Source organism: Pristiophorus japonicus, chromosome 25 (genome assembly GCF_044704955.1).
Source record: "Pristiophorus japonicus isolate sPriJap1 chromosome 25, sPriJap1.hap1, whole genome shotgun sequence".
NCBI classification, from domain to species: domain Eukaryota; kingdom Metazoa; phylum Chordata; class Chondrichthyes; family Pristiophoridae; genus Pristiophorus; species Pristiophorus japonicus.
In genome coordinates this window covers 25,396,362-25,405,585 of record NC_092001.1, presented here as the reverse complement: position 1 = coordinate 25,405,585, position 9,224 = coordinate 25,396,362, and the positions used below count along the sequence as shown (strand labels likewise).

General features: G+C 44.2%; 1 non-coding gene across 1 annotated transcript; it reads left to right on the top strand.

The window, feature by feature from the left end:
- The first annotated feature begins 8,289 nt into the window (after window positions 1–8,289).
- trnai-uau (transfer RNA isoleucine (anticodon UAU)) lies at window positions 8,290–8,383 on the top strand. The gene is made up of 2 exons: window positions 8,290–8,327; window positions 8,348–8,383. It is a non-coding gene; the product is annotated as a tRNA-Ile (tRNA).
- The last annotated feature ends 841 nt before the right edge of the window (window positions 8,384–9,224 follow it).

Below are 9,224 nucleotides of genomic sequence, written 5' to 3'. Positions count from 1 at the left end.
AGTCAGCCCATGGTGGAAGACAAGCCACGAGGGAAGATGTGGGATGTAATGGTGATCTTTTAAAGTGACGTGTGTCTGTCTGCTGTTTTTCAGATATGCAATGTCAGGGTCCGACATCAGCTGCTTGTGCTGTGAATGTGGACAAAAGCAATAGAGCCCAGTGCAGGCAGATCAGAAAAAGCACATTTATTGTGAAAGTTAAAAAGCGGGGAGGTATACATTGGACATAAGTATACACTCTCACACACACACACACACACACACACACACGTATATACTTATAAATATATATATAAATGTATATATATATATATATATATAAACAAAGTCAGTCAGTCATGTCTTGACTTGTCTTGTCCTGTTTTGATTTGACTTGAATTTGAAAATAAGGTGGTTGAACTCATCATGTCATAAAGCCCACACGCAAGTCCTGGCTGGAATCCGTATGTTTCTAACTTGTGTGTTTTGCATTTTTTCAGATGTGGAATGGGAAAATCCTTCAGCAGATTCTTCTCCTGTGAGATATTCCGCGAAGGAGTGTTCAAGCTAATCGGCATGGCTTCAAATTCCATGTAATGCCTTTTTTCACACATGTTATGAAATGCCAAGCACGATCGCACAACACGTTTGCACTCTCTCCCTCTCTCTCTTACACAAACTCACAAACAAACTTAAATTCCTGCACCCTCCAAAGACAGTTTTTGAATTTTGAAATTTGAAATCTGGAATAGACAGCACATCCCTTTTAAACAGGCACAGAATGATCCGGGACTGATAGCATATCCCTTTTAAACAGACACATAAATTTGCGGGACTAATGCAAATCCTTGTGAAGCAGATATAGAATGTTCTTGAACTGAGAGATCTTTTATTTTAAACCGGCCCAGAATGACCCGGGACTGAAAGCAAATCCTTTGAAAACAGACACAGATTGATCCTGGACTGACAGCAAATCGGTTTAGACAGACACAAACTGATCCGTGACCTCTCGCATTTCCACTGTGAAAATCACAAAGAGAGATTCATAGCCCTCGACCAACGAGCAGTCGACATTAAAGTGCGTAACCCTTTCTATATTAAAGCGGCATATTCTGACGGTAGTGAAGAAAGCTATTCGGCCCAACGTGGCTGTGCTGTGTCTCTGAGAGCGCGATCAGATTAGTCCCCCTCTCCATAGTCCTGCGAATAAGAATGTAAGAATGTAAATTTTACCTTTGATGAATATATTGGGCCTGAAGTCATTGTGCTAGGCTTCCCCCAGACGCTCGGCTGCAAATAGTGACAACGTTCCACACCTACCTTTTGCTCCTGCACACTCCGCACCTGAGGCCTTCTCTTCGCGCGCTTCGCAGCGCATTCACTCCTTGCAGCTGCGGAGGGAGAAGCTGGATTCACCTGGCTCTGGACAGCCAATGAAGGTACAGTATTATCATTCGTAATAATAGCATCTCCGTTAGTAGGGATTCTCAGTATTATGAATGAAAACGCCCCCATCACCCAAACACACATAAAATGTAAAAAAAAAAATAGTCACGTATTTAATATTAATTTAAATTAAAGTTAATAAATTTATAGAAAAAAATATATTATTCGGATTTTTTTAAAGTTTCATATTTAGGGTTTAAAATAAACCTTCCTTAGTGGACAGAGTTTTTAAACATAAAAATGTTATTACATTTTATTTCTATATGTTTTTTTTATATTTTTTACATGTTTTAAAACTCTTACGCTGAAAAAAGTAGTCTATGCACCTGCTTTTCCCAGGCCCAAGCAATTTAAGGACATTAGCTGGGCAATTGATGGACGAATGGCGCATAATCACGCGAATGTCCTTCTCCTGAAGAAGCGTTGGGTCTGTCAAGCAAGAATTTGACATTGGAAAACCTGGTTTTCAGTGCCTGCGCATCGCACCCCAAAGAAGGGCTTTTGTGGGTCATTGCCGCTTGCCTACGTACTACGTACAGACCCAGTGAGGCCGTAATTACAGGCTCTATATTCATTTGAGACATGACATGACCAAAGTACAGCATCCTTGACAGTAAAAGGCAAATTTGGCCATGAGGTTTTATGTGGTTGACAAAACAACAAGTGGCTTCAAACGTTTTATACAATAAGGACGATTATGGGATTCGGAGCCACGCATGCAGATCACAATGTATTAGCAGTTATTCGCCTTAAACTCTGGGCCAGCTCATCTCCCGTTTGAAACAACGCTAGGCATTCAATTGCCTGCTTTTTGCATCCAAACAGAAATATTCTGCAAGAATGTCCAATTCACTGCTTGTCCTGCCTATGCAAGCAGATCGACAATGTTAAAAATGTGCCATCAGCTTCTTAAAGCAAATGGCTTTCATTACTTCAGGTGGTGTACACACGTGGAATTAAATGCACCAGATACAGCAGAAGTAGGAGTTTCTGAAACAGTGGAGTTAGGATATTCATAAAAAGAATGAATTGGGATGGGGCAGCAGAAACAGGGGAACTAGGAGCTCCGGAAACAGGGGAATTAGGAGCTCCGGAAACAAGGAAATTAGGAGCTCCAGAAACATCAGCATTGGTTGATCTCCAGAAACAACGGAATGAGAGTGCCCTAGAATGACAGGAAATAGGATCAAGAAACATTTTAAATTAGGATCTCCATAAACACGAATAATTAGGAACAACAGAAAAAGTGGAATTAGGACCTCCAAGTTCGGGGGAATTAGGAGACCGTAACAGAAACCTGAAAATTAGTAGAGAACTCCATAAACAGAGAAATTACGATACAGCTACAGTTACAATGGAATTCTTAGCTCCAAATACTGGGACGTTAGGAGAGGGCATCATAATCAGGGAAAGTAGGAGCGCCATAAATAGGGTAATTAAGAATAGGAAAATTAAGAGTTCCAGCACTTTACCTTATAAAGCAGGGGAATTAGGAGCAGCAGAAAAGGAGAGTTAGCAGTTAAAGAAAGAGTTGAACTAGGATCACCTGATACAGGGGAATTATGAGCTCCAGTAACAGGGGCATTATTTACTCCAAAACATGGGACAAAGATACTACTGAAACATTAGAACAAGGAGCTACAGAAACAGTGTAATTTGAGCGCCAGAAAGAGGATAATCTGGATTTCCTGACACAGGGAAATGAGGAGCATCTGAAACTGGAGAATTAGAAGCTGCTGAAATAGAGAAATGAGGTGTGCAAGAAAATGGAGAATTCGGAGATCCAGAAACATAGGGATAAGGAGCTCCTGAAACAGAGGGATAAGGAGCTCCAGAAACATCTGAATTAGGAGCTCCAGAAACAGTGGGATAAGGAGCTCCTGAAACAGGGGAATCAGGAGTTCCTGAATCAGAGGGATAAGGAGCTCCAGAAACAGGGATTTGGAGCTATTGAAACATGAGGAATTCAGATCTCCGGGTACATGGAAATAAGGAGTTTCAGAAACAGGGGCATTTGGTGTTCAAAAGACCGGGAAATTATGACCACCAAAACAGGGGGATTAGGAGAGATTTCAGTACTTGCACCCCTAAATTCCATTCTCAGGCACAGTTTCTCAGTATGATATACTCTGATCCATCTTTCTTAGGTTCAATATGAAATAATTTACACTTCGTCACTGGGACCTATATCTGCATAGTTAATTTCACAAGCACTTAATAAGCGTCTCTTTGCAACATTATGTTCCACGACACTATTTACAGTGCAAGTTACATTTTTATTCACTAAAATTGGACGAGACCGGGACTGAAAAGAGTCTCCCCGTTTGTTTTTCTTTCTCTTTCTCCCCATCTGTTTCCAAAACTCTCTTGCCCAACCTATCACTCCGCGGTCTTTCTCGCCACTTGTGTAACCCCCGTCTGTCTTTCTCTGTGCCCCTCCCGCCTTTCTCTCCGTCTGACTCCCCCTGTCTTTTACATTCCTCTGCTGTTATCTCTATTTCTGTCTCCCCATCTGTGCCCATCAGTCTCTCCCCCTCCATCCCTCTGTCTCTGTCTCTCGAGTCTGTCCCTTGCACTTCTCGGTCCGTCTGGCCCCGCATTCTATCAACCTATCTCTCTCACTGTCTGTCTAAGACGTTACCTCCCTGTCTCCCTCCTGTTTAACTCCCGCGTTTGCCACCCTCTCTGTCTCCCCAGTCTGGCTCTCTCTCTCCCTAACTTTTCTGTGTCTGTCTGATTCGTCTGTTCTATTTCTGTCTTCCCCGTTTCCATCAGGTGTATCTCTCTCCCCTGCTACATCCTCCCGTCTGTCTACCACTATCAGCCTCACCCACTCTGTCTCCTTCTTTTACATTTCCAGTCGGTTATCTCCACCACACGGTCTGTCGCTCTGTCTCTATCACCTCCTGTAGGTCACTCTCTCCCTCTGCCCCCACCCCCCGCCACCCCCACCGCCCCTCTCTATCTCCTTCCTATCTCTCACCTGTCTTTCTCTCGCTCTCTCTGCCGCCCCTCTGGCTCACCAATTTTCCTGTTCCCGTCGAGCACCGTCTCAGCTTTTGTCTTTGTAATATATCATCTATCTACCGCTGCCTGTCGCAATGCACCATTCTTCCAGTCAATCTCTATCCCACCACACCCAATTTGTTGCTCTCTCTCTCTTTCTCTCGCTCCCCAAGCTCTTTTTCTTTGCCCACCACGACGTTTTCTCCCTGTCTTTCCGGGTCTGTTTTCTGCCCATTTCTCTCCTTCGTCTGTCCCACTCTAACCCTCCGCACGTGTATTCACTTCTGTCTATCCACAGCTGTATCCCCATCTCTCATTCTCGCTGTCACCCCCAAATGTTTAAGTCTCTTTACTTCGCCGATCTGTCTATCTGACTCCGCCTTCTGGTTCTCTCCCTCTTTCTCTCCACGTCTGCCTCCCTGCTGTCTCTTCATCTCTCTCACTCTGTTTGACCAATCGATTATCCGCCGTCTGCCTCTGTCTCTATTTCACTCTCTGTCGGCCTCTTTCCCTGTCTCCCATGTTTTTTAAAAAATTAATTTAGAAATGTGGGCGTAGCTACCAAGGCCTTCCTTCCTTTATTGCCCTTCTGAAACTACGCCGGAGAAGGTGGTGCTGAGCTGAGTATTTGTAACCGCTGCAGTCCGTGTGGTGAAGAGACTCCCACAGTGCCGACTTTGTCGCTGCAGTTTGCTTCAACTGAGTGTCTCGCTGGGCCATTGTAGAGGGCATTGAAGTGTCAACCACATTGCTCTGCGTCTGGAATCACATATAGCCCAGACCAGGAAAGGACGGCATATTTCATCCCCGAAAGGACATTAGTGAACCAGATGGATTATTATGACAATCCAGTATTGTCATGATCATTTCTGATACTAGCTCTTTAAATCCAGATTCATGTAATTAACTCAATTTAAATTCTTCAGCTGCCGTGGCAGGATTTGAACTTACATCTCGGCGATCTTTCGACCAGGTCTCTGGATTAGTAGTTCAGTAACATTCCCACTCTGCTACCGTATGGTTGCTCTCTCTCTCTCTCTCGGTGTTTTCCCAGTCTGTCTCCTCCTTCTTTCTCCCCCACCTGCCTCTCTCTGTCTTGCCATCTGTCTTTTTCCACCGCCTGTTTCCATTACTCTATCTCTCTCCCCATCCTCCTACCCGTGTCTGTCTCTCGGTCTGATCCGCCGTATATCTCTCTCATTCTGCCTCCTCGTATGTCTTTCTGTTCCTGTCTCTCCTGTATGCCTCTCTCTCTATCTATATCTCCTCATCTGACTGCCGTTGCTGTCTGCCCCATCTGTATCTCTCGCCGTTTCGCCCTGTTTGCCCCGATTGTTTCACCACACTCTCTATTTATCTGTCTCTTACACGTCTGTCTCACCCCCTCTCTCTCACTCTCACTGCCTCACCCCGCCTTTTGTCTCTCTCTCTTTATCTCTATCTCAGCCCAGTGTGTTATCTTTCTGGCTAACCCCCGTCTGCCTCCCCTGTCTGTCAATTACTGTCCCCTTCCAACATTCAACCTTGTCTGCCCCTGTCTGTCGCTCTCTATCTGCCCTCCGTCAGTCTTCCCTTTCTGCCTCGCCTGTCTGTCACACACTTCCCCCTTCCATCATTCTCCACGGTCTGCCTCCTCCCTTCTGACTTCCACGTCTCCCTCTCTCTTTGTCACCCATCATATCTCCCACCCACCCAGTTTGTCTCCAATCGTTTCTCACCCTGTCAGTCGGTTTTGCCGCCCCTCCCCCCTCAGTATTGTCGCATTCTATAACCCCCACCATAATTAACTCAATCTGTCTCCCCTCCCCCTAGTCTGTCGCTCTCTCTCTCTCTCTCTTTCAAAATCTGTCTGTCTCGCTTTCTGTCTCTCCGGATTGTCTCCTCTCAATCACAACCCCCTGTCTGTCTCTCTCTTTCTGTGACATGCACATAACTGTCTTCCCCTGCCTATCTATCTCTCTGTCTCCCTTACCAGGCGTAAGATTTTGAAGGAGATCTTCTAGGCAAGAGTTGGGAAAATAGCGCAAATCTCCGACCGCAAACCCTTCTCTCGGGGATGCGTTGGATCTGTCAAAAGCCATTTTGACTGTCCCAGTGCCAGTTTTCGGGGCACGCACATCGCGCTCTGAGAAGCGCACTTGAGGGGCTTCGACGGGTGCGTGCTGAAATCATACTTGCCCTTAGAGACCGCAATTGTTGGAAGTTTGGCAGGATCTCTGTTGCCATGTATTTTCCTCAGTCTGAAACAGAACGTGACAATTTGTCAATGGCGATAGCAATAATTATTCATCTTTCACAGAATGTTATGTAATTAATTTAATAAGCTTCATTTTAATTTAATAAATCCCGGAATATGCATCGAACTTGTGCCGACGAGGAGAGAGCGATGCATCCTAAACACTAGGTGGCGGTCACAGGAGTGAGCAAACATTAATGTCGAGAACTCGTGCACCAGTCAGACGGCCTCTGTGAGAATATTTAAAGGGAGAATGTTCAAAGTAAACTAGTCGCAACAGCAATGAACTGCAATTAAAAAAAACAGCCAAAACCTGTGTTTTTCCCCGGCAGACATGGCGGAAATTAAACGTTGGAAGTTAACCGTTTTGAAGATTGAATGTCTTTTGGAACTGGCTCGTTTTATTAATTGTAAAACATATGATTTATCTTAAAGACTTGGATATGTCATTGCAGTCCTCTGCTGTTGCGACTTTACCAGAACAACAACAACAATTTAGCTCCCAGATTAATGCGTGGTAGCCGGATTGGTTTCAATACCCACAAACTGGCGCTTGGGGATTACAATATCGGAACGTATCTGGATTCCATTGTTGACGCTTCACGTCAATGACATTTAATCACAACCCCGTCATCAGAAATATTTCCAGAGATGCTGCCTGACTGGTTGAGTATATCCAACATTTCCTGATTTCATTTCAGGCTTACAGGATTCGCAGTACTTTGCTTTTGAAACTAAAAAGTAACAGAAGTTGACGTCATTGGCGATTCGAAAGTCAGTACCTTTCTCAAACGACAAACGTGACTCATGCGTGGTGTGTATCCTCCCTTCTGCCAGGTAAAGAACATCACTGAGTGGTTGCAGAACATTTTGAGGGGCGAAGGGGAGCAGCATAAGCCGTGATCTATGTGCTAACCAATGACATAAGGAAACAAGGGGATGAGTTTCTTCAATCAGAGTTTCAGGTCCAATTGAGGAAATTAATGAGCAGGACCACAAATGTATTCTATGGATTATTCCCAGTGCACCGCGCTATTGAGTTTAGAAATAGCAACGTATGTCTGGATAAATGGTGCAGGAGTTTGGGCTACAGAATCCGGGGCATTGGGACCAGTTCTGGCGCAGGAGGGACCTGTTACAGTAGATCGGGTAGTACATCAATAGAGCTTGGACCAATGTCCTCGCGGGAAGTTTAACAACTGGGGCGGGTGAGCCGTTGAACTGATTTGGCAGTGGATTTGTGTACCAGGATGAAACATCTGTAGATGTTGTAATTATGTTGTAATAATACATATATGAACACATATAATTTGATTATCAATGTTCCACACAATTTAATTTACAACTCACAGGTAGATGCACAAATATATTTATAAAGTTCCCGCACAGACATCCAAATTCATTACAAATAACAAAACATTACACAAATAATAAAACACGTCTATGGTGAAAATCTATGGAGTCTCAATAACTGAAGGCTTCTTGCAGAGAGCCGGCATCGACACGGTGGGATGAAAAGCTTCCTTCTGTGTTGAATGATTCGATGATTCATTGTCTTCTTCCTTGTTAGACAGGTGGACAGGCAGCTGTATGATGGAAGCACAAAGACCACAGGATGTGCAGCTCTAGTGGCGCAGTCGGTTAGCGCGCGGTACTTATATGACAGTACAGGCTTGGGAAATGCCGAGGTTGTGAGTTCGAGCCTCACCTGGAGCAGCCGATGCTTTTGCATGTGATGTTTGCACTTTTCAGAGTCTGAGGCCGTTTTCTGTTCATCCATCTTTCTTGTCGATTCCGCCATTTACCACGGTGCTGTCTGTCTCGCTGTCTCGCTGCGGTTATTCCTGTGTCAATTTTTGGGTTATTTCTGATTGAATACCCGTGCCCGTTCCCCACATGAAATAAATGAGGGGATCAAACAATTCCTCATTTGGCACTAGGGAGCGAATGAACCAAAATTTATAAGACGATATAGTTTATTGTAAATATAACATTCCCTCTTGAGTGATATAGGTTCAATTCTGTACAAAACCAAACTATGATCACAACGTGTTTCCAATTAGGCACCTTTTACTGTATTGTCGCAAGCGCTACCATTGTAGCTCAAGAAGATTCATAATTAATAAGCGTAGAAATGAAGCAATGAAACGGTAGAGATGGTTCTGAGAATGTGGAATGCCCTCGCCCAGACCAACATTTAAAACAAGGTTTAAAAACTGGCAGCGTGCAGGAGGAAGGGAAGAGAGCCACAGAAAAGCCACGGGAGTTTCGGAAGCTCAGGGCGTTTTTCTCTGACCACAGCATAGTTGCGCATGGCACGGATATTGTTCATGTTAAATATGAATAAAATGCAACGTTTGTTTGCAGCTGTTTCTGTTTCTGTCCCTTTTAACTAATTCTTAATTTCATTTGCCTGCGATGATTCCATAAATCTTCGTATCCTTGCCGAACAAATATCGATCAATGTGAAACTTGAAAATGTTAATTGCCCCAAACCTCGATAGATTTTTAGGGGAGGAATTATAAGACAGGTGGAATAGGCAGCTGTAACAAAAAG